Raw genomic sequence first — 25,060 nt, 5'->3', positions numbered from 1 at the left:
TCCTTCCCAGCCCCCAAACCCTGCCCTCTGTACCTTTCTCACCACCCGCTTCCCTTCTCCTGTCATCCCCCTACCACCCGGGAAAAAAAGAGATTGCCCCCTCCTTCCACTAGCCCACCCTCCCACCCAAAGAACAACTTCTTCTGCGCAGCTTGTTTTCTAGGCAGCAGCGCTATTGTGATGTCATCGGGGGGCATTGTGTGACAAGCCGCCAGTGTTCCGTCTCTTCATGTTGTGCACTGTTCAAACCGAAAATACATCAACAGGCAGGCTACAGAAAAGCTTACTAACAAAGGTTAGAGAGGGGCTTTCTCAGAGGGCTTTTTACAGTTTGTCTATTCCCAATTAGCCGGTTTAGTATACTTAATGAAAGTACTAATTCTTTCATAGGCCGCCCATTCTTAGTATTTGACGTTCAGGTAACAACAGGTAACTTTATTTGGAGTGGAAGCAGAGAGATAACACCAGATGCCAATTGTAGATCCTCTCACACCTGTGGTCACTGCAGCATCTGACTCCACTTTGTCCAAAAGGGATCTATTCCATTCAATTACACATGATCTAGATTAGACTGACAACAAGATACTGCACGGGACATAGCAGAGTTGGTGAAGTTGAGTGGTGATGAGTTTGCTATTTGGATGAATAAAGCAAGTAAAAAGTGTGTTAGATAAAAATTCATTTCAATTCGCTAATCGGGCTAATATGAATCAGGTGAATCGAGTTCTGCTTTTGGAAACTGGGTTAAGAAGGGGTGCACCGTTCCTGGAGGTACTGCAATACCAGGTCAATGCGTGGAGTGGACAGAGCAAGCTCTTTTTCCATCTCCCTGTTCTAAAAATCCATTTAATATATGGTCCCCAGATAGGGGACGTATCAGATATTAAACTGATAAGAACAGATACTACACTTGATCTTAGCCAAAAGGCCGAGAAGCGATAACCAGAATTGGTTTGGGCCTCGAGTGGCACCCTGGCCTATGCCGGACACATCTTAGGGAGAGAGAGCGAGAGGGAGACAAACCCACGCCTACACAAGACATTTTGTCACCCAAGCCAACCCTTGAAAAGGCTGCTTTGCAGAGCAAAAACAAGAAGAATGGTGCGTTTTGCAGCCGCCGCCCACTGCAATGAATCTGAATAACTCCTCCTTTAGGGCGCAAGCAACTCCCCTCCCCCTTGCAGTCTTTCCAATTCACGATACAAAAAGACGGACAGGACAGGTTGCCTGACTTTCCGTCACTGCCACCCTTTGCCATCCTTACCCGTAGAAAGCCCTTTCATCATCCCCAAACCCTAATCTTTTCCCTTTCCTTCCCAGCCCCCAAACCCTGCCCTCTGTACCTTTCTCACCACCCGCTTCCCTTCTCCTGTCATCCCCCTACCACCCGGGAAAAAAAGAGATTGCCCCCTCCTTCCACTAGCCCACCCTCCCACCCAAAGAACAACTTCTTCTGCGCAGCTTGTTTTCTAGGCAGCAGCGCTATTGTGATGTCATCGGGGGGCATTGTGACAAGCCGCCAGTGTTCCGTCTCTTCATGTTGTGCACTGTTCAAACCGAAAATACATCAACAGGCAGGCTACAGAAAAGCTTACTAACAAAGGTTAGAGAGGGGCTTTCTCAGAGGGCTTTTTACAGTTTGTCTATTCCCAATTAGCCGGTTTAGTATACTTAATGAAAGTACTAATTCTTTCATAGGCCGCCCATTCTTAGTATTTGACGTTCAGGTAACAACAGGTAACTTTATTTGGAGTGGAAGCAGAGAGATAACACCAGATGCCAATTGTAGATCCTCTCACACCTGTGGTCACTGCAGCATCTGACTCCACTTTGTCCAAAAGGGATCTATTCCATTCAATTACACATGATCTAGATTAGACTGACAACAAGATACTGCACGGGACATAGCAGAGTTGGTGAAGTTGAGTGGTGATGAGTTTGCTATTTGGATGAATAAAGCAAGTAAAAAGTGTGTTAGATAAAAATTCATTTCAATTCGCTAATCGGGCTAATATGAATCAGGTGAATCGAGTTCTGCTTTTGGAAACTGGGTTAAGAAGGGGTGCACCGTTCCTGGAGGTACTGCAATACCAGGTCAATGCGTGGAGTGGACAGAGCAAGCTCTTTTTCCATCTCCCTGTTCTAAAAATCCATTTAATATATGGTCCCCAGATAGGGGACGTATCAGATATTAAACTGATAAGAACAGATACTACACTTGATCTTAGCCAAAAGGCCGAGAAGCGATAACCAGAATTGGTTTGGGCCTCGAGTGGCACCCTGGCCTATGCCGGACACATCTTAGGGAGAGAGAGCGAGAGGGAGACAAACCCACGCCTACACAAGACATTTTGTCACCCAAGCCAACCCTTGAAAAGGCTGCTTTGCAGAGCAAAAACAAGAAGAATGGTGCGTTTTGCAGCCGCCGCCCACTGCAATGAATCTGAATAACTCCTCCTTTAGGGCGCAAGCAACTCCCCTCCCCCTTGCAGTCTTTCCAATTCACGATACAAAAAGACGGACAGGACAGGTTGCCTGACTTTCCGTCACTGCCACCCTTTGCCATCCTTACCCGTAGAAAGCCCTTTCATCATCCCCAAACCCTAATCTTTTCCCTTTCCTTCCCAGCCCCCAAACCCTGCCCTCTGTACCTTTCTCACCACCCGCTTCCCTTCTCCTGTCATCCCCCTACCACCCGGGAAAAAAAGAGATTGCCCCCTCCTTCCACTAGCCCACCCTCCCACCCAAAGAACAACTTCTTCTGCGCAGCTTGTTTTCTAGGCAGCAGCGCTATTGTGATGTCATCGGGGGGCATTGTGACAAGCCGCCAGTGTTCCGTCTCTTCATGTTGTGCACTGTTCAAACCGAAAATACATCAACAGGCAGGCTACAGAAAAGCTTACTAACAAAGGTTAGAGAGGGGCTTTCTCAGAGGGCTTTTTACAGTTTGTCTATTCCCAATTAGCCGGTTTAGTATACTTAATGAAAGTACTAATTCTTTCATAGGCCGCCCATTCTTAGTATTTGACGTTCAGGTAACAACAGGTAACTTTATTTGGAGTGGAAGCAGAGAGATAACACCAGATGCCAATTGTAGATCCTCTCACACCTGTGGTCACTGCAGCATCTGACTCCACTTTGTCCAAAAGGGATCTATTCCATTCAATTACACATGATCTAGATTAGACTGACAACAAGATACTGCACGGGACATAGCAGAGTTGGTGAAGTTGAGTGGTGATGAGTTTGCTATTTGGATGAATAAAGCAAGTAAAAAGTGTGTTAGATAAAAATTCATTTCAATTCGCTAATCGGGCTAATATGAATCAGGTGAATCGAGTTCTGCTTTTGGAAACTGGGTTAAGAAGGGGTGCACCGTTCCTGGAGGTACTGCAATACCAGGTCAATGCGTGGAGTGGACAGAGCAAGCTCTTTTTCCATCTCCCTGTTCTAAAAATCCATTTAATATATGGTCCCCAGATAGGGGACGTATCAGATATTAAACTGATAAGAACAGATACTACACTTGATCTTAGCCAAAAGGCCGAGAAGCGATAACCAGAATTGGTTTGGGCCTCGAGTGGCACCCTGGCCTATGCCGGACACATCTTAGGGAGAGAGAGCGAGAGGGAGACAAACCCACGCCTACACAAGACATTTTGTCACCCAAGCCAACCCTTGAAAAGGCTGCTTTGCAGAGCAAAAACAAGAAGAATGGTGCGTTTTGCAGCCGCCGCCCACTGCAATGAATCTGAATAACTCCTCCTTTAGGGCGCAAGCAACTCCCCTCCCCCTTGCAGTCTTTCCAATTCACGATACAAAAAGACGGACAGGACAGGTTGCCTGACTTTCCGTCACTGCCACCCTTTGCCATCCTTACCCGTAGAAAGCCCTTTCATCATCCCCAAACCCTAATCTTTTCCCTTTCCTTCCCAGCCCCCAAACCCTGCCCTCTGTACCTTTCTCACCACCCGCTTCCCTTCTCCTGTCATCCCCCTACCACCCGGGAAAAAAAGAGATTGCCCCCTCCTTCCACTAGCCCACCCTCCCACCCAAAGAACAACTTCTTCTGCGCAGCTTGTTTTCTAGGCAGCAGCGCTATTGTGATGTCATCGGGGGGCATTGTGACAAGCCGCCAGTGTTCCGTCTCTTCATGTTGTGCACTGTTCAAACCGAAAATACATCAACAGGCAGGCTACAGAAAAGCTTACTAACAAAGGTTAGAGAGGGGCTTTCTCAGAGGGCTTTTTACAGTTTGTCTATTCCCAATTAGCCGGTTTAGTATACTTAATGAAAGTACTAATTCTTTCATAGGCCGCCCATTCTTAGTATTTGACGTTCAGGTAACAACAGGTAACTTTATTTGGAGTGGAAGCAGAGAGATAACACCAGATGCCAATTGTAGATCCTCTCACACCTGTGGTCACTGCAGCATCTGACTCCACTTTGTCCAAAAGGGATCTATTCCATTCAATTACACATGATCTAGATTAGACTGACAACAAGATACTGCACGGGACATAGCAGAGTTGGTGAAGTTGAGTGGTGATGAGTTTGCTATTTGGATGAATAAAGCAAGTAAAAAGTGTGTTAGATAAAAATTCATTTCAATTCGCTAATCGGGCTAATATGAATCAGGTGAATCGAGTTCTGCTTTTGGAAACTGGGTTAAGAAGGGGTGCACCGTTCCTGGAGGTACTGCAATACCAGGTCAATGCGTGGAGTGGACAGAGCAAGCTCTTTTTCCATCTCCCTGTTCTAAAAATCCATTTAATATATGGTCCCCAGATAGGGGACGTATCAGATATTAAACTGATAAGAACAGATACTACACTTGATCTTAGCCAAAAGGCCGAGAAGCGATAACCAGAATTGGTTTGGGCCTCGAGTGGCACCCTGGCCTATGCCGGACACATCTTAGGGAGAGAGAGCGAGAGGGAGACAAACCCACGCCTACACAAGACATTTTGTCACCCAAGCCAACCCTTGAAAAGGCTGCTTTGCAGAGCAAAAACAAGAAGAATGGTGCGTTTTGCAGCCGCCGCCCACTGCAATGAATCTGAATAACTCCTCCTTTAGGGCGCAAGCAACTCCCCTCCCCCTTGCAGTCTTTCCAATTCACGATACAAAAAGACGGACAGGACAGGTTGCCTGACTTTCCGTCACTGCCACCCTTTGCCATCCTTACCCGTAGAAAGCCCTTTCATCATCCCCAAACCCTAATCTTTTCCCTTTCCTTCCCAGCCCCCAAACCCTGCCCTCTGTACCTTTCTCACCACCCGCTTCCCTTCTCCTGTCATCCCCCTACCACCCGGGAAAAAAAGAGATTGCCCCCTCCTTCCACTAGCCCACCCTCCCACCCAAAGAACAACTTCTTCTGCGCAGCTTGTTTTCTAGGCAGCAGCGCTATTGTGATGTCATCGGGGGGCATTGTGACAAGCCGCCAGTGTTCCGTCTCTTCATGTTGTGCACTGTTCAAACCGAAAATACATCAACAGGCAGGCTACAGAAAAGCTTACTAACAAAGGTTAGAGAGGGGCTTTCTCAGAGGGCTTTTTACAGTTTGTCTATTCCCAATTAGCCGGTTTAGTATACTTAATGAAAGTACTAATTCTTTCATAGGCCGCCCATTCTTAGTATTTGACGTTCAGGTAACAACAGGTAACTTTATTTGGAGTGGAAGCAGAGAGATAACACCAGATGCCAATTGTAGATCCTCTCACACCTGTGGTCACTGCAGCATCTGACTCCACTTTGTCCAAAAGGGATCTATTCCATTCAATTACACATGATCTAGATTAGACTGACAACAAGATACTGCACGGGACATAGCAGAGTTGGTGAAGTTGAGTGGTGATGAGTTTGCTATTTGGATGAATAAAGCAAGTAAAAAGTGTGTTAGATAAAAATTCATTTCAATTCGCTAATCGGGCTAATATGAATCAGGTGAATCGAGTTCTGCTTTTGGAAACTGGGTTAAGAAGGGGTGCACCGTTCCTGGAGGTACTGCAATACCAGGTCAATGCGTGGAGTGGACAGAGCAAGCTCTTTTTCCATCTCCCTGTTCTAAAAATCCATTTAATATATGGTCCCCAGATAGGGGACGTATCAGATATTAAACTGATAAGAACAGATACTACACTTGATCTTAGCCAAAAGGCCGAGAAGCGATAACCAGAATTGATTTGGGCCTCGAGTGGCACCCTGGCCTATGCCGGACACATCTTAGGGAGAGAGAGCGAGAGGGAGACAAACCCACGCCTACACAAGACATTTTGTCACCCAAGCCAACCCTTGAAAAGGCTGCTTTGCAGAGCAAAAACAAGAAGAATGGTGCGTTTTGCAGCCGCCGCCCACTGCAATGAATCTGAATAACTCCTCCTTTAGGGCGCAAGCAACTCCCCTCCCCCTTGCAGTCTTTCCAATTCACGATACAAAAAGACGGACAGGACAGGTTGCCTGACTTTCCGTCACTGCCACCCTTTGCCATCCTTACCCGTAGAAAGCCCTTTCATCATCCCCAAACCCTAATCTTTTCCCTTTCCTTCCCAGCCCCCAAACCCTGCCCTCTGTACCTTTCTCACCACCCGCTTCCCTTCTCCTGTCATCCCCCTACCACCCGGGAAAAAAAGAGATTGCCCCCTCCTTCCACTAGCCCACCCTCCCACCCAAAGAACAACTTCTTCTGCGCAGCTTGTTTTCTAGGCAGCAGCGCTATTGTGATGTCATCGGGGGGCATTGTGACAAGCCGCCAGTGTTCCGTCTCTTCATGTTGTGCACTGTTCAAACCGAAAATACATCAACAGGCAGGCTACAGAAAAGCTTACTAACAAAGGTTAGAGAGGGGCTTTCTCAGAGGGCTTTTTACAGTTTGTCTATTCCCAATTAGCCGGTTTAGTATACTTAATGAAAGTACTAATTCTTTCATAGGCCGCCCATTCTTAGTATTTGACGTTCAGGTAACAACAGGTAACTTTATTTGGAGTGGAAGCAGAGAGATAACACCAGATGCCAATTGTAGATCCTCTCACACCTGTGGTCACTGCAGCATCTGACTCCACTTTGTCCAAAAGGGATCTATTCCATTCAATTACACATGATCTAGATTAGACTGACAACAAGATACTGCACGGGACATAGCAGAGTTGGTGAAGTTGAGTGGTGATGAGTTTGCTATTTGGATGAATAAAGCAAGTAAAAAGTGTGTTAGATAAAAATTCATTTCAATTCGCTAATCGGGCTAATATGAATCAGGTGAATCGAGTTCTGCTTTTGGAAACTGGGTTAAGAAGGGGTGCACCGTTCCTGGAGGTACTGCAATACCAGGTCAATGCGTGGAGTGGACAGAGCAAGCTCTTTTTCCATCTCCCTGTTCTAAAAATCCATTTAATATATGGTCCCCAGATAGGGGACGTATCAGATATTAAACTGATAAGAACAGATACTACACTTGATCTTAGCCAAAAGGCCGAGAAGCGATAACCAGAATTGGTTTGGGCCTCGAGTGGCACCCTGGCCTATGCCGGACACATCTTAGGGAGAGAGAGCGAGAGGGAGACAAACCCACGCCTACACAAGACATTTTGTCACCCAAGCCAACCCTTGAAAAGGCTGCTTTGCAGAGCAAAAACAAGAAGAATGGTGCGTTTTGCAGCCGCCGCCCACTGCAATGAATCTGAATAACTCCTCCTTTAGGGCGCAAGCAACTCCCCTCCCCCTTGCAGTCTTTCCAATTCACGATACAAAAAGACGGACAGGACAGGTTGCCTGACTTTCCGTCACTGCCACCCTTTGCCATCCTTACCCGTAGAAAGCCCTTTCATCATCCCCAAACCCTAATCTTTTCCCTTTCCTTCCCAGCCCCCAAACCCTGCCCTCTGTACCTTTCTCACCACCCGCTTCCCTTCTCCTGTCATCCCCCTACCACCCGGGAAAAAAAGAGATTGCCCCCTCCTTCCACTAGCCCACCCTCCCACCCAAAGAACAACTTCTTCTGCGCAGCTTGTTTTCTAGGCAGCAGCGCTATTGTGATGTCATCGGGGGGCATTGTGACAAGCCGCCAGTGTTCCGTCTCTTCATGTTGTGCACTGTTCAAACCGAAAATACATCAACAGGCAGGCTACAGAAAAGCTTACTAACAAAGGTTAGAGAGGGGCTTTCTCAGAGGGCTTTTTACAGTTTGTCTATTCCCAATTAGCCGGTTTAGTATACTTAATGAAAGTACTAATTCTTTCATAGGCCGCCCATTCTTAGTATTTGACGTTCAGGTAACAACAGGTAACTTTATTTGGAGTGGAAGCAGAGAGATAACACCAGATGCCAATTGTAGATCCTCTCACACCTGTGGTCACTGCAGCATCTGACTCCACTTTGTCCAAAAGGGATCTATTCCATTCAATTACACATGATCTAGATTAGACTGACAACAAGATACTGCACGGGACATAGCAGAGTTGGTGAAGTTGAGTGGTGATGAGTTTGCTATTTGGATGAATAAAGCAAGTAAAAAGTGTGTTAGATAAAAATTCATTTCAATTCGCTAATCGGGCTAATATGAATCAGGTGAATCGAGTTCTGCTTTTGGAAACTGGGTTAAGAAGGGGTGCACCGTTCCTGGAGGTACTGCAATACCAGGTCAATGCGTGGAGTGGACAGAGCAAGCTCTTTTTCCATCTCCCTGTTCTAAAAATCCATTTAATATATGGTCCCCAGATAGGGGACGTATCAGATATTAAACTGATAAGAACAGATTTTTTTTTTTTTTTTTTTAGATTTCATCCGCAAATTTCAGAAAACGGTCATCGGCCACCACACAAAAGCGCAGTGCCGCAGGTGATCGCCTCCCGAGCCCAGGAACCACCAGCCATAAGGGGACGTAAGCACCAAAAGGCGCAACAATCCCCGAGGCCGGCGGTTGTGCAAGCCCGGGCCCCTCCCAGCCAAGACCAAGGCAAACCCAATGAAGGGACTACACTTGATCTTAGCCAAAAGGCCGAGAAGCGATAACCAGAATTGGTTTGGGCCTCGAGTGGCACCCTGGCCTATGCCGGACACATCTTAGGGAGAGAGAGCGAGAGGGAGACAAACCCACGCCTACACAAGACATTTTGTCACCCAAGCCAACCCTTGAAAAGGCTGCTTTGCAGAGCAAAAACAAGAAGAATGGTGCGTTTTGCAGCCGCCGCCCACTGCAATGAATCTGAATAACTCCTCCTTTAGGGCGCAAGCAACTCCCCTCCCCCTTGCAGTCTTTCCAATTCACGATACAAAAAGACGGACAGGACAGGTTGCCTGACTTTCCGTCACTGCCACCCTTTGCCATCCTTACCCGTAGAAAGCCCTTTCATCATCCCCAAACCCTAATCTTTTCCCTTTCCTTCCCAGCCCCCAAACCCTGCCCTCTGTACCTTTCTCACCACCCGCTTCCCTTCTCCTGTCATCCCCCTACCACCCGGGAAAAAAAGAGATTGCCCCCTCCTTCCACTAGCCCACCCTCCCACCCAAAGAACAACTTCTTCTGCGCAGCTTGTTTTCTAGGCAGCAGCGCTATTGTGATGTCATCGGGGGGCATTGTGACAAGCCGCCAGTGTTCCGTCTCTTCATGTTGTGCACTGTTCAAACCGAAAATACATCAACAGGCAGGCTACAGAAAAGCTTACTAACAAAGGTTAGAGAGGGGCTTTCTCAGAGGGCTTTTTACAGTTTGTCTATTCCCAATTAGCCGGTTTAGTATACTTAATGAAAGTACTAATTCTTTCATAGGCCGCCCATTCTTAGTATTTGACGTTCAGGTAACAACAGGTAACTTTATTTGGAGTGGAAGCAGAGAGATAACACCAGATGCCAATTGTAGATCCTCTCACACCTGTGGTCACTGCAGCATCTGACTCCACTTTGTCCAAAAGGGATCTATTCCATTCAATTACACATGATCTAGATTAGACTGACAACAAGATACTGCACGGGACATAGCAGAGTTGGTGAAGTTGAGTGGTGATGAGTTTGCTATTTGGATGAATAAAGCAAGTAAAAAGTGTGTTAGATAAAAATTCATTTCAATTCGCTAATCGGGCTAATATGAATCAGGTGAATCGAGTTCTGCTTTTGGAAACTGGGTTAAGAAGGGGTGCACCGTTCCTGGAGGTACTGCAATACCAGGTCAATGCGTGGAGTGGACAGAGCAAGCTCTTTTTCCATCTCCCTGTTCTAAAAATCCATTTAATATATGGTCCCCAGATAGGGGACGTATCAGATATTAAACTGATAAGAACAGATTTTTTTTTTTTTTTTTTTTTTTTGAAGGATGAGTTTGAAAATAATAAAGTGACCGCCTCTCGTTGCCCAGGTAACTGTCCGTCACAAGAGAGCTATGACATCCTACGATGCACACTCCCCCAAGGCCAGCAGTTGTGCAATACCCTGGCACCTTTTAGCACCAACCAAGGTAGTACCCTCCCAAACTATACTTGATCTTAGCCAAAAGGCCGAGAAGCGATAACCAGAATTGGTTTGGGCCTCGAGTGGCACCCTGGCCTATGCCGGACACATCTTAGGGAGAGAGAGCGAGAGGGAGACAAACCCACGCCTACACAAGACATTTTGTCACCCAAGCCAACCCTTGAAAAGGCTGCTTTGCAGAGCAAAAACAAGAAGAATGGTGCGTTTTGCAGCCGCCGCCCACTGCAATGAATCTGAATAACTCCTCCTTTAGGGCGCAAGCAACTCCCCTCCCCCTTGCAGTCTTTCCAATTCACGATACAAAAAGACGGACAGGACAGGTTGCCTGACTTTCCGTCACTGCCACCCTTTGCCATCCTTACCCGTAGAAAGCCCTTTCATCATCCCCAAACCCTAATCTTTTCCCTTTCCTTCCCAGCCCAAAAACCCTGCCCTCTGTACCTTTCTCACCACCCGCTTCCCTTCTCCTGTCATCCCCCTACCACCCGGGAAAAAAAGAGATTGCCCCCTCCTTCCACTAGCCCACCCTCCCACCCAAAGAACAACTTCTTCTGCGCAGCTTGTTTTCTAGGCAGCAGCGCTATTGTGATGTCATCGGGGGGCATTGTGACAAGCCGCCAGTGTTCCGTCTCTTCATGTTGTGCACTGTTCAAACCGAAAATACATCAACAGGCAGGCTACAGAAAAGCTTACTAACAAAGGTTAGAGAGGGGCTTTCTCAGAGGGCTTTTTACAGTTTGTCTATTCCCAATTAGCCGGTTTAGTATACTTAATGAAAGTACTAATTCTTTCATAGGCCGCCCATTCTTAGTATTTGACGTTCAGGTAACAACAGGTAACTTTATTTGGAGTGGAAGCAGAGAGATAACACCAGATGCCAATTGTAGATCCTCTCACACCTGTGGTCACTGCAGCATCTGACTCCACTTTGTCCAAAAGGGATCTATTCCATTCAATTACACATGATCTAGATTAGACTGACAACAAGATACTGCACGGGACATAGCAGAGTTGGTGAAGTTGAGTGGTGATGAGTTTGCTATTTGGATGAATAAAGCAAGTAAAAAGTGTGTTAGATAAAAATTCATTTCAATTCGCTAATCGGGCTAATATGAATCAGGTGAATCGAGTTCTGCTTTTGGAAACTGGGTTAAGAAGGGGTGCACCGTTCCTGGAGGTACTGCAATACCAGGTCAATGCGTGGAGTGGACAGAGCAAGCTCTTTTTCCATCTCCCTGTTCTAAAAATCCATTTAATATATGGTCCCCAGATAGGGGACGTATCAGATATTAAACTGATAAGAACAGATACTACACTTGATCTTAGCCAAAAGGCCGAGAAGCGATAACCAGAATTGGTTTGGGCCTCGAGTGGCACCCTGGCCTATGCCGGACACATCTTAGGGAGAGAGAGCGAGAGGGAGACAAACCCACGCCTACACAAGACATTTTGTCACCCAAGCCAACCCTTGAAAAGGCTGCTTTGCAGAGCAAAAACAAGAAGAATGGTGCGTTTTGCAGCCGCCGCCCACTGCAATGAATCTGAATAACTCCTCCTTTAGGGCGCAAGCAACTCCCCTCCCCCTTGCAGTCTTTCCAATTCACGATACAAAAAGACGGACAGGACAGGTTGCCTGACTTTCCGTCACTGCCACCCTTTGCCATCCTTACCCGTAGAAAGCCCTTTCATCATCCCCAAACCCTAATCTTTTCCCTTTCCTTCCCAGCCCCCAAACCCTGCCCTCTGTACCTTTCTCACCACCCGCTTCCCTTCTCCTGTCATCCCCCTACCACCCGGGAAAAAAAGAGATTGCCCCCTCCTTCCACTAGCCCACCCTCCCACCCAAAGAACAACTTCTTCTGCGCAGCTTGTTTTCTAGGCAGCAGCGCTATTGTGATGTCATCGGGGGGCATTGTGACAAGCCGCCAGTGTTCCGTCTCTTCATGTTGTGCACTGTTCAAACCGAAAATACATCAACAGGCAGGCTACAGAAAAGCTTACTAACAAAGGTTAGAGAGGGGCTTTCTCAGAGGGCTTTTTACAGTTTGTCTATTCCCAATTAGCCGGTTTAGTATACTTAATGAAAGTACTAATTCTTTCATAGGCCGCCCATTCTTAGTATTTGACGTTCAGGTAACAACAGGTAACTTTATTTGGAGTGGAAGCAGAGAGATAACACCAGATGCCAATTGTAGATCCTCTCACACCTGTGGTCACTGCAGCATCTGACTCCACTTTGTCCAAAAGGGATCTATTCCATTCAATTACACATGATCTAGATTAGACTGACAACAAGATACTGCACGGGACATAGCAGAGTTGGTGAAGTTGAGTGGTGATGAGTTTGCTATTTGGATGAATAAAGCAAGTAAAAAGTGTGTTAGATAAAAATTCATTTCAATTCGCTAATCGGGCTAATATGAATCAGGTGAATCGAGTTCTGCTTTTGGAAACTGGGTTAAGAAGGGGTGCACCGTTCCTGGAGGTACTGCAATACCAGGTCAATGCGTGGAGTGGACAGAGCAAGCTCTTTTTCCATCTCCCTGTTCTAAAAATCCATTTAATATATGGTCCCCAGATAGGGGACGTATCAGATATTAAACTGATAAGAACAGATACTACACTTGATCTTAGCCAAAAGGCCGAGAAGCGATAACCAGAATTGGTTTGGGCCTCGAGTGGCACCCTGGCCTATGCCGGACACATCTTAGGGAGAGAGAGCGAGAGGGAGACAAACCCACGCCTACACAAGACATTTTGTCACCCAAGCCAACCCTTGAAAAGGCTGCTTTGCAGAGCAAAAACAAGAAGAATGGTGCGTTTTGCAGCCGCCGCCCACTGCAATGAATCTGAATAACTCCTCCTTTAGGGCGCAAGCAACTCCCCTCCCCCTTGCAGTCTTTCCAATTCACGATACAAAAAGACGGACAGGACAGGTTGCCTGACTTTCCGTCACTGCCACCCTTTGCCATCCTTACCCGTAGAAAGCCCTTTCATCATCCCCAAACCCTAATCTTTTCCCTTTCCTTCCCAGCCCCCAAACCCTGCCCTCTGTACCTTTCTCACCACCCGCTTCCCTTCTCCTGTCATCCCCCTACCACCCGGGAAAAAAAGAGATTGCCCCCTCCTTCCACTAGCCCACCCTCCCACCCAAAGAACAACTTCTTCTGCGCAGCTTGTTTTCTAGGCAGCAGCGCTATTGTGATGTCATCGGGGGGCATTGTGACAAGCCGCCAGTGTTCCGTCTCTTCATGTTGTGCACTGTTCAAACCGAAAATACATCAACAGGCAGGCTACAGAAAAGCTTACTAACAAAGGTTAGAGAGGGGCTTTCTCAGAGGGCTTTTTACAGTTTGTCTATTCCCAATTAGCCGGTTTAGTATACTTAATGAAAGTACTAATTCTTTCATAGGCCGCCCATTCTTAGTATTTGACGTTCAGGTAACAACAGGTAACTTTATTTGGAGTGGAAGCAGAGAGATAACACCAGATGCCAATTGTAGATCCTCTCACACCTGTGGTCACTGCAGCATCTGACTCCACTTTGTCCAAAAGGGATCTATTCCATTCAATTACACATGATCTAGATTAGACTGACAACAAGATACTGCACGGGACATAGCAGAGTTGGTGAAGTTGAGTGGTGATGAGTTTGCTATTTGGATGAATAAAGCAAGTAAAAAGTGTGTTAGATAAAAATTCATTTCAATTCGCTAATCGGGCTAATATGAATCAGGTGAATCGAGTTCTGCTTTTGGAAACTGGGTTAAGAAGGGGTGCACCGTTCCTGGAGGTACTGCAATACCAGGTCAATGCGTGGAGTGGACAGAGCAAGCTCTTTTTCCATCTCCCTGTTCTAAAAATCCATTTAATATATGGTCCCCAGATAGGGGACGTATCAGATATTAAACTGATAAGAACAGATACTACACTTGATCTTAGCCAAAAGGCCGAGAAGCGATAACCAGAATTGGTTTGGGCCTCGAGTGGCACCCTGGCCTATGCCGGACACATCTTAGGGAGAGAGAGCGAGAGGGAGACAAACCCACGCCTACACAAGACATTTTGTCACCCAAGCCAACCCTTGAAAAGGCTGCTTTGCAGAGCAAAAACAAGAAGAATGGTGCGTTTTGCAGCCGCCGCCCACTGCAATGAATCTGAATAACTCCTCCTTTAGGGCGCAAGCAACTCCCCTCCCCCTTGCAGTCTTTCCAATTCACGATACAAAAAGACGGACAGGACAGGTTGCCTGACTTTCCGTCACTGCCACCCTTTGCCATCCTTACCCGTAGAAAGCCCTTTCATCATCCCCAAACCCTAATCTTTTCCCTTTCCTTCCCAGCCCCCAAACCCTGCCCTCTGTACCTTTCTCACCACCCGCTTCCCTTCTCCTGTCATCCCCCTACCACCCGGGAAAAAAAGAGATTGCCCCCTCCTTCCACTAGCCCACCCTCCCACCCAAAGAACAACTTCTTCTGCGCAGCTTGTTTTCTAGGCAGCAGCGCTATTGTGATGTCATCGGGGGGCATTGTGACAAGCCGCCAGTGTTCCGTCTCTTCATGTTGTGCACTGTTCAAACCGAAAATACATCAACAGGCAGGCTACAGAAAAGCTTACTAACAAAGGTTAGAGAGGGGCTTTCTCAGAGGGCTTTTTACAGTTTGTCTATTCCCAATTAGCCGGTTTAGTATACTTAATGAAAGTACTAATTCTTTCATAGGCCGCCCATTCTTAGTATTTGACGTTCAGGTAACAACAGGTAACTTTATTTGGAGTGGAAGCAGAGAGATAACACCAGATGCCAATTGTAGATCCTCTCACACCTGTGGTCACTGCAGCATCTGACTCCACTTTGTCCAAAAGGGATCTATTCCATTCAATTACACATGATCTAGATTAGACTGACAACAAGATACTGCACGGGACATAGCAGAGTTGGTGAAGTTGAGTGGTGATGAGTTTGCTATTTGGATGAATAAAGCAAGTAAAAAGTGTGTTAGATAAAAATTCATTTCAATTCGCTAATCGGGCTAATATGAATCAGGTGAATCGAGTTCTGCTTTTGGAAACTGGGTTAAGAAGGGGTGCACCGTTCCTGGAGGTACTGCAATACCAGGTCAATGCGTGGAGTGGACAGAGCAAGCTCTTTTTCCATCTCCCTGTTCTAAAAATCCATTTAATATATGGTCCCCAGATAGGGGACGTATCAGATATTAAACTGATAAGAACAGATACTACACTTGATCTTAGCCAAAAGGCCGAGAAGCGATAACCAGAATTGGTTTGGGCCTCGAGTGGCACCCTGGCCTATGCCGGACACATCTTAGGGAGAGAGAGCGAGAGGGAGACAAACCCACGCCTACACAAGACATTTTGTCACCCAAGCCAACCCTTGAAAAGGCTGCTTTGCAGAGCAAAAACAAGAAGAATGGTGCGTTTTGCAGCCGCCGCCCACTGCAATGAATCTGAATAACTCCTCCTTTAGGGCGCAAGCAACTCCCCTCCCCCTTGCAGTCTTTCCAATTCACGATACAAAAAGACGGACAGGACAGGTTGCCTGACTTTCCGTCACTGCCACCCTTTGCCATCCTTACCCGTAGAAAGCCCTTTCATCATCCCCAAACCCTAATCTTTTCCCTTTCCTTCCCAGCCCCCAAACCCTGCCCTCTGTACCTTTCTCACCACCCGCTTCCCTTCTCCTGTCATCCCCCTACCACCCGGGAAAAAAAGAGATTGCCCCCTCCTTCCACTAGCCCACCCTCCCACCCAAAGAACAACTTCTTCTGCGCAGCTTGTTTTCTAGGCAGCAGCGCTATTGTGATGTCATCGGGGGGCATTGTGACAAGCCGCCAGTGTTCCGTCTCTTCATGTTGTGCACTGTTCAAACCGAAAATACATCAACAGGCAGGCTACAGAAAAGCTTACTAACAAAGGTTAGAGAGGGGCTTTCTCAGAGGGCTTTTTACAGTTTGTCTATTCCCAATTAGCCGGTTTAGTATACTTAATGAAAGTACTAATTCTTTCATAGGCCGCCCATTCTTAGTATTTGACGTTCAGGTAACAACAGGTAACTTTATTTGGAGTGGAAGCAGAGAGATAACACCAGATGCCAATTGTAGATCCTCTCACACCTGTGGTCACTGCAGCATCTGACTCCACTTTGTCCAAAAGGGATCTATTCCATTCAATTACACATGATCTAGATTAGACTGACAACAAGATACTGCACGGGACATAGCAGAGTTGGTGAAGTTGAGTGGTGATGAGTTTGCTATTTGGATGAATAAAGCAAGTAAAAAGTGTGTTAGATAAAAATTCATTTCAATTCGCTAATCGGGCTAATATGAATCAGGTGAATCGAGTTCTGCTTTTGGAAACTGGGTTAAGAAGGGGTGCACCGTTCCTGGAGGTACTGCAATACCAGGTCAATGCGTGGAGTGGACAGAGCAAGCTCTTTTTCCATCTCCCTGTTCTAAAAATCCATTTAATATATGGTCCCCAGATAGGGGACGTATCAGATATTAAACTGATAAGAACAGATACTACACTTGATCTTAGCCAAAAGGCCGAGAAGCGATAACCAGAATTGGTTTGGGCCTCGAGTGGCACCCTGGCCTATGCCGGACACATCTTAGGGAGAGAGAGCGAGAGGGAGACAAACCCACGCCTACACAAGACATTTTGTCACCCAAGCCAACCCTTGAAAAGGCTGCTTTGCAGAGCAAAAACAAGAAGAATGGTGCGTTTTGCAGCCGCCGCCCACTGCAATGAATCTGAATAACTCCTCCTTTAGGGCGCAAGCAACTCCCCTCCCCCTTGCAGTCTTTCCAATTCACGATACAAAAAGACGGACAGGACAGGTTGCCTGACTTTCCGTCACTGCCACCCTTTGCCATCCTTACCCGTAGAAAGCCCTTTCATCATCCCCAAACCCTAATCTTTTCCCTTTCCTTCCCAGCCCCCAAACCCTGCCCTCTGTACCTTTCTCACCACCCGCTTCCCTTCTCCTGTCATCCCCCTACCACCCGGGAAAAAAAGAGATTGCCCCCTCCTTCCACTAGCCCACCCTCCCACCCAAAGAACAACTTCTTCTGCGCAGCTTGTTTTCTAGGCAGCAGCGCTATTGTGATGTCATCGGGGGGCATTGTGACAAGCCGCCAGTGTTCCGTCTCTTCATGTTGTGCACTGTTCAAACCGAAAATACATCAACAGGCAGGCTACAGAAAAGCTTACTAACAAAGGTTAGAGAGGGGCTTTCTCAGAGGGCTTTTTACAGTTTGTCTATTCCCAATTAGCCGGTTTAGTATACTTAATGAAAGTACTAATTCTTTCATAGGCCGCCCATTCTTAGTATTTGACGTTCAGGTAACAACAGGTAACTTTATTTGGAGTGGAAGCAGAGAGATAACACCAGATGCCAATTGTAGATCCTCTCACACCTGTGGTCACTGCAGCATCTGACTCCACTTTGTCCAAAAGGGATCTATTCCATTCAATTACACATGATCTAGATTAGACTGACAACAAGATACTGCACGGGACATAGCAGAGTTGGTGAAGTTGAGTGGTGATGAGTTTGCTATTTGGATGAATAAAGCAAGTAAAAAGTGTGTTAGATAAAAATTCATTTCAATTCGCTAATCGGGCTAATATGAATCAGGTGAATCGAGTTCTGCTTTTGGAAACTGGGTTAAGAAGGGGTGCACCGTTCCTGGAGGTACTGCAATACCAGGTCAATGCGTGGAGTGGACAGAGCAAGCTCTTTTTCCATCTCCCTGTTCTAAAAATCCATTTAATATATGGTCCCCAGATAGGGGACGTATCAGATATTAAACTGATAAGAACAGATACTACACTTGATCTTAGCCAAAAGGCCGAGAAGCGATAACCAGAATTGGTTTGGGCCTCGAGTGGCACCCTGGCCTATGCCGGACACATCTTAGGGAGAGAGAGCGAGAGGGAGACAAACCCACGCCTACACAAGACATTTTGTCACCCAAGCCAACCCTTGAAAAGGCTGCTTTGCAGAGCAAAAACAAGAAGAATGGTGCGTTTTGCAGCCGCCGCCCACTGCAATGAATCTGAATAACTCCTCCTTTAGGGCGCAAGCAACTCCCCTCCCCCTTGCAGTCTTTCCAATTCACGATACAAAAAGACGGACAGGACAGGTTGCCTGACTTTCCGTCACTGCCACCCTTTGCCATCCTTACCCGTAGAAAGCCCTTTCATCATCCCCAAACCCTAATCTTTTCCCTTTCCTTCCCAGCCCCCAAACCCTGCCCTCTGTACCTTTCTCACCACCCGCTTCCCTTCTCCTGTCATCCCCCTACCACCCGGGAAAAAAAGAGATTGCCCCCTCCTTCCACTAGCCCACCCTCCCACCCAAAGAACAACTTCTTCTGCGCAGCTTGTTTTCTAGGCAGCAGCGCTATTGTGATGTCATCGGGGGGCATTGTGACAAGCCGCCAGTGTTCCGTCTCTTCATGTTGTGCACTGTTCAAACCGAAAATACATCAACAGGCAGGCTACAGAAAAGCTTACTAACAAAGGTTAGAGAGGGGCTTTCTCAGAGGGCTTTTTACAGTTTGTCTATTCCCAATTAGCCGGTTTAGTATACTTAATGAAAGTACTAATTCTTTCATAGGCCGCCCATTCTTAGTATTTGACGTTCAGGTAACAACAGGTAACTTTATTTGGAGTGGAAGCAGAGAGATAACACCAGATGCCAATTGTAGATCCTCTCACACCTGTGGTCACTGCAGCATCTGACTCCACTTTGTCCAAAAGGGATCTATTCCATTCAATTACACATGATCTAGATTAGACTGACAACAAGATACTGCACGGGACATAGCAGAGTTGGTGAAGTTGAGTGGTGATGAGTTTGCTATTTGGATGAATAAAGCAAGTAAAAAGTGTGTTAGATAAAAATTCATTTCAATTCGCTAATCGGGCTAATATGAATCAGGTGAATCGAGTTCTGCTTTTGGAAACTGGGTTAAGAAGGGGTGCACCGTTCCTGGAGGTACTGCAATACCAGGTCAATGCGTGGAGTGGACAGAGCAAGCTCTTTTTCCATCTCCCTGTTCTAAAAATCCATTTAATATATGGTCCCCAGATAGGGGACGTATCAGATATTAAACTGATAAGAACAGATACTACACTTGATCTTAGCCAAAAGGCCGAGAAGCGATAACCAGAATTGGTTTGGGCCTCGAGTGGCACCCTGGCCTATGCCGGACACATCTTAGGGAGAGAGAGCGAGAGGGAGACAAACCCACGCCTACACAAGACATTTTGTCACCCAAGCCAACCCTTGAAAAGGCTGCTTTGCAGAGCAAAAACAAGAAGAATGGTGCGTTTTGCAGCCGCCGCCCACTGCAATGAATCTGAATAACTCCTCCTTTAGGGCGCAAGCAACTCCCCTCCCCCTTGCAGTCTTTCCAATTCACGATACAAAAAGACGGACAGGACAGGTTGCCTGACTTTCCGTCACTGCCACCCTTTGCCATCCTTACCCGTAGAAAGCCCTTTCATCATCCCCAAACCCTAATCTTTTCCCTTTCCTTCCCAGCCCCCAAACCCTGCCCTCTGTACCTTTCTCACCACCCGCTTCCCTTCTCCTGTCATCCCCCTACCACCCGGGAAAAAAAGAGATTGCCCCCTCCTTCCACTAGCCCACCCTCCCACCCAAAGAACAACTTCTTCTGCGCAGCTTGTTTTCTAGGCAGCAGCGCTATTGTGATGTCATCGGGGGGCATTGTGACAAGCCGCCAGTGTTCCGTCTCTTCATGTTGTGCGCTGTTCAAACCGAAAATACATCAACAGGCAGGCTACAGAAAAGCTTACTAACAAAGGTTAGAGAGGGGCTTTCTCAGAGGGCTTTTTACAGTTTGTCTATTCCCAATTAGCCGGTTTAGTATACTTAATGAAAGTACTAATTCTTTCATAGGCCGCCCATTCTTAGTATTTGACGTTCAGGTAACAACAGGTAACTTTATTTGGAGTGGAAGCAGAGAGATAACACCAGATGCCAATTGTAGATCCTCTCACACCTGTGGTCACTGCAGCATCTGACTCCACTTTGTCCAAAAGGGATCTATTCCATTCAATTACACATGATCTAGATTAGACTGACAACAAGATACTGCACGGGACATAGCAGAGTTGGTGAAGTTGAGTGGTGATGAGTTTGCTATTTGGATGAATAAAGCAAGTAAAAAGTGTGTTAGATAAAAATTCATTTCAATTCGCTAATCGGGCTAATATGAATCAGGTGAATCGAGTTCTGCTTTTGGAAACTGGGTTAAGAAGGGGTGCACCGTTCCTGGAGGTACTGCAATACCAGGTCAATGCGTGGAGTGGACAGAGCAAGCTCTTTTTCCATCTCCCTGTTCTAAAAATCCATTTAATATATGGTCCCCAGATAGGGGACGTATCAGATATTAAACTGATAAGAACAGATACTACACTTGATCTTAGCCAAAAGGCCGAGAAGCGATAACCAGAATTGGTTTGGGCCTCGAGTGGCACCCTGGCCTATGCCGGACACATCTTAGGGAGAGAGAGCGAGAGGGAGACAAACCCACGCCTACACAAGACATTTTGTCACCCAAGCCAACCCTTGAAAAGGCTGCTTTGCAGAGCAAAAACAAGAAGAATGGTGCGTTTTGCAGCCGCCGCCCACTGCAATGAATCTGAATAACTCCTCCTTTAGGGCGCAAGCAACTCCCCTCCCCCTTGCAGTCTTTCCAATTCACGATACAAAAAGACGGACAGGACAGGTTGCCTGACTTTCCGTCACTGCCACCCTTTGCCATCCTTACCCGTAGAAAGCCCTTTCATCATCCCCAAACCCTAATCTTTTCCCTTTCCTTCCCAGCCCCCAAACCCTGCCCTCTGTACCTTTCTCACCACCCGCTTCCCTTCTCCTGTCATCCCCCTACCACCCGGGAAAAAAAGAGATTGCCCCCTCCTTCCACTAGCCCACCCTCCCACCCAAAGAACAACTTCTTCTGCGCAGCTTGTTTTCTAGGCAGCAGCGCTATTGTGATGTCATCGGGGGGCATTGTGACAAGCCGCCAGTGTTCCGTCTCTTCATGTTGTGCACTGTTCAAACCGAAAATACATCAACAGGCAGGCTACAGAAAAGCTTACTAACAAAGGTTAGAGAGGGGCTTTCTCAGAGGGCTTTTTACAGTTTGTCTATTCCCAATTAGCCGGTTTAGTATACTTAATGAAAGTACTAATTCTTTCATAGGCCGCCCATTCTTAGTATTTGACGTTCAGGTAACAACAGGTAACTTTATTTGGAGTGGAAGCAGAGAGATAACACCAGATGCCAATTGTAGATCCTCTCACACCTGTGGTCACTGCAGCATCTGACTCCACTTTGTCCAAAAGGGATCTATTCCATTCAATTACACATGATCTAGATTAGACTGACAACAAGATACTGCACGGGACATAGCAGAGTTGGTGAAGTTGAGTGGTGATGAGTTTGCTATTTGGATGAATAAAGCAAGTAAAAAGTGTGTTAGATAAAAATTCATTTCAATTCGCTAATCGGGCTAATATGAATCAGGTGAATCGAGTTCTGCTTTTGGAAACTGGGTTAAGAAGGGGTGCACCGTTCCTGGAGGTACTGCAATACCAGGTCAATGCGTGGAGTGGACAGAGCAAGCTCTTTTTCCATCTCCCTGTTCTAAAAATCCATTTAATATATGGTCCCCAGATAGGGGACGTATCAGATATTAAACTGATAAGAACAGATACTACACTTGATCTTAGCCAAAAGGCCGAGAAGCGATAACCAGAATTGGTTTGGGCCTCGAGTGGCACCCTGGCCTATGCCGGACACATCTTAGGGAGAGAGAGCGAGAGGGAGACAAACCCACGCCTACACAAGACATTTTGTCACCCAAGCCAACCCTTGAAAAGGCTGCTTTGCAGAGCAAAAACAAGAAGAATGGTGCGTTTTGCAGCCGCCGCCCACTGCAATGAATCTGAATAACTCCTCCTTTAGGGCGCAAGCAACTCCCCTCCCCCTTGCAGTCTTTCCAATTCACGATACAAAAAGACGGACAGGACAGGTTGCCTGACTTTCCGTCACTGCCACCCTTTGCCATCCTTACCCGTAGAAAGCCCTTTCATCATCCCCAAACCCTAATCTTTTCCCTTTCCTTCCCAGCCCCCAAACCCTGCCCTCTGTACCTTTCTCACCACCCGCTTCCCTTCTCCTGTCATCCCCCTACCACCCGGGAAAAAAAGAGATTGCCCCCTCCTTCCACTAGCCCACCCTCCCACCCAAAGAACAACTTCTTCTGCGCAGCTTGTTTTCTAGGCAGCAGCGCTATTGTGATGTCATCGGGGGGCATTGTGACAAGCCGCCAGTGTTCCGTCTCTTCATGTTGTGCGCTGTTCAAACCGAAAATACATCAACAGGCAGGCTACAGAAAAGCTTACTAACAAAGGTTAGAGAGGGGCTTTCTCAGAGGGCTTTTTACAGTTTGTCTATTCCCAATTAGCCGGTTTAGTATACTTAATGAAAGTACTAATTCTTTCATAGGCCGCCCATTCTTAGTATTTGACGTTCAGGTAACAAGAGGTAACTTTATTTGGAGTGGAAGCAGAGAGATAACACCAGATGCCAATTGTAGATCCTCTCACACCTGTGGTCACTGCAGCATCTGACTCCACTTTGTCCAAAAGGGATCTATTCCATTCAATTACACATGATCTAGATTAGACTGACAACAAGATACTGCACGGGACATAGCAGAGTTGGTGAAGTTGAGTGGTGATGAGTTTGCTATTTGGATGAATAAAGCAAGTAAAAAGTGTGTTAGATAAAAATTCATTTCAATTCGCTAATCGGGCTAATATGAATCAGGTGAATCGAGTTCTGCTTTTAGAAACTGGGTTAAGAAGGGGTGCACCGTTCCTGGAGGTACTGCAATACCAGGTCAATGCGTGGAGTGGACAGAGCAAGCTCTTTTTCCATCTCCCTGTTCTAAAAATCCATTTAATATATGGTCCCCAGATAGGGGACGTATCAGATATTAAACTGATAAGAACAGATACTACACTTGATCTTAGCCAAAAGGCCGAGAAGCGATAACCAGAATTGGTTTGGGCCTCGAGTGGCACCCTGGCCTATGCCGGACACATCTTAGGGAGAGAGAGCGAGAGGGAGACAAACCCACGCCTACACAAGACATTTTGTCACCCAAGCCAACCCTTGAAAAGGCTGCTTTGCAGAGCAAAAACAAGAAGAATGGTGCGTTTTGCAGCCGCCGCCCACTGCAATGAATCTGAATAACTCCTCCTTTAGGGCGCAAGCAACTCCCCTCCCCCTTGCAGTCTTTCCAATTCACGATACAAAAAGACGGACAGGACAGGTTGCCTGACTTTCCGTCACTGCCACCCTTTGCCATCCTTACCCGTAGAAAGCCCTTTCATCATCCCCAAACCCTAATCTTTTCCCTTTCCTTCCCAGCCCCCAAACCCTGCCCTCTGTACCTTTCTCACCACCCGCTTCCCTTCTCCTGTCATCCCCCTACCACCCGGGAAAAAAAGAGATTGCCCCCTCCTTCCACTAGCCCACCCTCCCACCCAAAGAACAACTTCTTCTGCGCAGCTTGTTTTCTAGGCAGCAGCGCTATTGTGATGTCATCGGGGGGCATTGTGACAAGCCGCCAGTGTTCCGTCTCTTCATGTTGTGCACTGTTCAAACCGAAAATACATCAACAGGCAGGCTACAGAAAAGCTTACTAACAAAGGTTAGAGAGGGGCTTTCTCAGAGGGCTTTTTACAGTTTGTCTATTCCCAATTAGCCGGTTTAGTATACTTAATGAAAGTACTAATTCTTTCATAGGCCGCCCATTCTTAGTATTTGACGTTCAGGTAACAACAGGTAACTTTATTTGGAGTGGAAGCAGAGAGATAACACCAGATGCCAATTGTAGATCCTCTCACACCTGTGGTCACTGCAGCATCTGACTCCACTTTGTCCAAAAGGGATCTATTCCATTCAATTACACATGATCTAGATTAGACTGACAACAAGATACTGCACGGGACATAGCAGAGTTGGTGAAGTTGAGTGGTGATGAGTTTGCTATTTGGATGAATAAAGCAAGTAAAAAGTGTGTTAGATAAAAATTCATTTCAATTCGCTAATCGGGCTAATATGAATCAGGTGAATCGAGTTCTGCTTTTGGAAACTGGGTTAAGAAGGGGTGCACCGTTCCTGGAGGTACTGCAATACCAGGTCAATGCGTGGAGTGGACAGAGCAAGCTCTTTTTCCATCTCCCTGTTCTAAAAATCCATTTAATATATGGTCCCCAGATAGGGGACGTATCAGATATTAAACTGATAAGAACAGATACTACACTTGATCTTAGCCAAAAGGCCGAGAAGCGATAACCAGAATTGGTTTGGGCCTCGAGTGGCACCCTGGCCTATGCCGGACACATCTTAGGGAGAGAGAGCGAGAGGGAGACAAACCCACGCCTACACAAGACATTTTGTCACCCAAGCCAACCCTTGAAAAGGCTGCTTTGCAGAGCAAAAACAAGAAGAATGGTGCGTTTTGCAGCC

General features: G+C 46.7%; 18 non-coding genes and 1 pseudogene across 18 annotated transcripts; all 19 read right to left on the bottom strand.

The window, feature by feature from the left end:
• Positions 1 to 749: 749 nt before the first annotated feature.
• On the bottom strand, positions 750 to 940 carry LOC142270564 (U2 spliceosomal RNA). Its single transcript, XR_012735825.1, has one exon. It is a non-coding gene; the product is annotated as a U2 spliceosomal RNA (small nuclear RNA).
• Positions 941 to 2,057: 1,117 nt separating this feature from the next.
• Positions 2,058 to 2,248, bottom strand: LOC142270563 (U2 spliceosomal RNA). Its single transcript, XR_012735824.1, has one exon. It is a non-coding gene; the product is annotated as a U2 spliceosomal RNA (small nuclear RNA).
• A 1,117-nt stretch (positions 2,249 to 3,365) lies between these two features.
• Positions 3,366 to 3,556, bottom strand: LOC142270561 (U2 spliceosomal RNA). The gene has a single exon (XR_012735822.1). It is a non-coding gene; the product is annotated as a U2 spliceosomal RNA (small nuclear RNA).
• Positions 3,557 to 4,673: 1,117 nt separating this feature from the next.
• On the bottom strand, positions 4,674 to 4,864 carry LOC142270560 (U2 spliceosomal RNA). Its single transcript, XR_012735821.1, has one exon. It is a non-coding gene; the product is annotated as a U2 spliceosomal RNA (small nuclear RNA).
• Positions 4,865 to 5,981: 1,117 nt separating this feature from the next.
• On the bottom strand, positions 5,982 to 6,172 carry LOC142270559 (U2 spliceosomal RNA). Its single transcript, XR_012735820.1, has one exon. It is a non-coding gene; the product is annotated as a U2 spliceosomal RNA (small nuclear RNA).
• A 1,117-nt stretch (positions 6,173 to 7,289) lies between these two features.
• On the bottom strand, positions 7,290 to 7,480 carry LOC142270557 (U2 spliceosomal RNA). Its single transcript, XR_012735819.1, has one exon. It is a non-coding gene; the product is annotated as a U2 spliceosomal RNA (small nuclear RNA).
• A 1,117-nt stretch (positions 7,481 to 8,597) lies between these two features.
• LOC142270552 (U2 spliceosomal RNA) lies at positions 8,598 to 8,799 on the bottom strand (annotated as a pseudogene).
• Positions 8,800 to 10,121: 1,322 nt separating this feature from the next.
• LOC142270551 (U2 spliceosomal RNA) lies at positions 10,122 to 10,320 on the bottom strand. Its single transcript, XR_012735814.1, has one exon. It is a non-coding gene; the product is annotated as a U2 spliceosomal RNA (small nuclear RNA).
• A 1,293-nt stretch (positions 10,321 to 11,613) lies between these two features.
• Positions 11,614 to 11,804, bottom strand: LOC142270556 (U2 spliceosomal RNA). The gene has a single exon (XR_012735818.1). It is a non-coding gene; the product is annotated as a U2 spliceosomal RNA (small nuclear RNA).
• A 1,117-nt stretch (positions 11,805 to 12,921) lies between these two features.
• On the bottom strand, positions 12,922 to 13,112 carry LOC142270555 (U2 spliceosomal RNA). The gene has a single exon (XR_012735817.1). It is a non-coding gene; the product is annotated as a U2 spliceosomal RNA (small nuclear RNA).
• Positions 13,113 to 14,229: 1,117 nt separating this feature from the next.
• Positions 14,230 to 14,420, bottom strand: LOC142270554 (U2 spliceosomal RNA). Its single transcript, XR_012735816.1, has one exon. It is a non-coding gene; the product is annotated as a U2 spliceosomal RNA (small nuclear RNA).
• A 1,117-nt stretch (positions 14,421 to 15,537) lies between these two features.
• Positions 15,538 to 15,728, bottom strand: LOC142270553 (U2 spliceosomal RNA). Its single transcript, XR_012735815.1, has one exon. It is a non-coding gene; the product is annotated as a U2 spliceosomal RNA (small nuclear RNA).
• Positions 15,729 to 16,845: 1,117 nt separating this feature from the next.
• Positions 16,846 to 17,036, bottom strand: LOC142270549 (U2 spliceosomal RNA). Its single transcript, XR_012735812.1, has one exon. It is a non-coding gene; the product is annotated as a U2 spliceosomal RNA (small nuclear RNA).
• A 1,117-nt stretch (positions 17,037 to 18,153) lies between these two features.
• Positions 18,154 to 18,344, bottom strand: LOC142270537 (U2 spliceosomal RNA). The gene has a single exon (XR_012735801.1). It is a non-coding gene; the product is annotated as a U2 spliceosomal RNA (small nuclear RNA).
• A 1,117-nt stretch (positions 18,345 to 19,461) lies between these two features.
• Positions 19,462 to 19,652, bottom strand: LOC142270598 (U2 spliceosomal RNA). The gene has a single exon (XR_012735856.1). It is a non-coding gene; the product is annotated as a U2 spliceosomal RNA (small nuclear RNA).
• A 1,117-nt stretch (positions 19,653 to 20,769) lies between these two features.
• On the bottom strand, positions 20,770 to 20,960 carry LOC142270586 (U2 spliceosomal RNA). The gene has a single exon (XR_012735845.1). It is a non-coding gene; the product is annotated as a U2 spliceosomal RNA (small nuclear RNA).
• A 1,117-nt stretch (positions 20,961 to 22,077) lies between these two features.
• Positions 22,078 to 22,268, bottom strand: LOC142270574 (U2 spliceosomal RNA). The gene has a single exon (XR_012735834.1). It is a non-coding gene; the product is annotated as a U2 spliceosomal RNA (small nuclear RNA).
• Positions 22,269 to 23,385: 1,117 nt separating this feature from the next.
• Positions 23,386 to 23,576, bottom strand: LOC142270562 (U2 spliceosomal RNA). Its single transcript, XR_012735823.1, has one exon. It is a non-coding gene; the product is annotated as a U2 spliceosomal RNA (small nuclear RNA).
• Positions 23,577 to 24,693: 1,117 nt separating this feature from the next.
• Positions 24,694 to 24,884, bottom strand: LOC142270530 (U2 spliceosomal RNA). Its single transcript, XR_012735795.1, has one exon. It is a non-coding gene; the product is annotated as a U2 spliceosomal RNA (small nuclear RNA).
• Between the last annotated feature and the right edge of the window lie 176 nt (positions 24,885 to 25,060).

The sequence above is a fragment of the Anomaloglossus baeobatrachus genome, unplaced genomic scaffold (assembly GCF_048569485.1).
Source record: "Anomaloglossus baeobatrachus isolate aAnoBae1 unplaced genomic scaffold, aAnoBae1.hap1 Scaffold_3297, whole genome shotgun sequence".
NCBI classification, from domain to species: Eukaryota; Metazoa; Chordata; class Amphibia; order Anura; family Aromobatidae; genus Anomaloglossus; species Anomaloglossus baeobatrachus.
The sequence above is the reverse complement of the archived record's forward strand: the minus strand, read 5'-3'. Positions and strand labels throughout refer to the sequence as shown.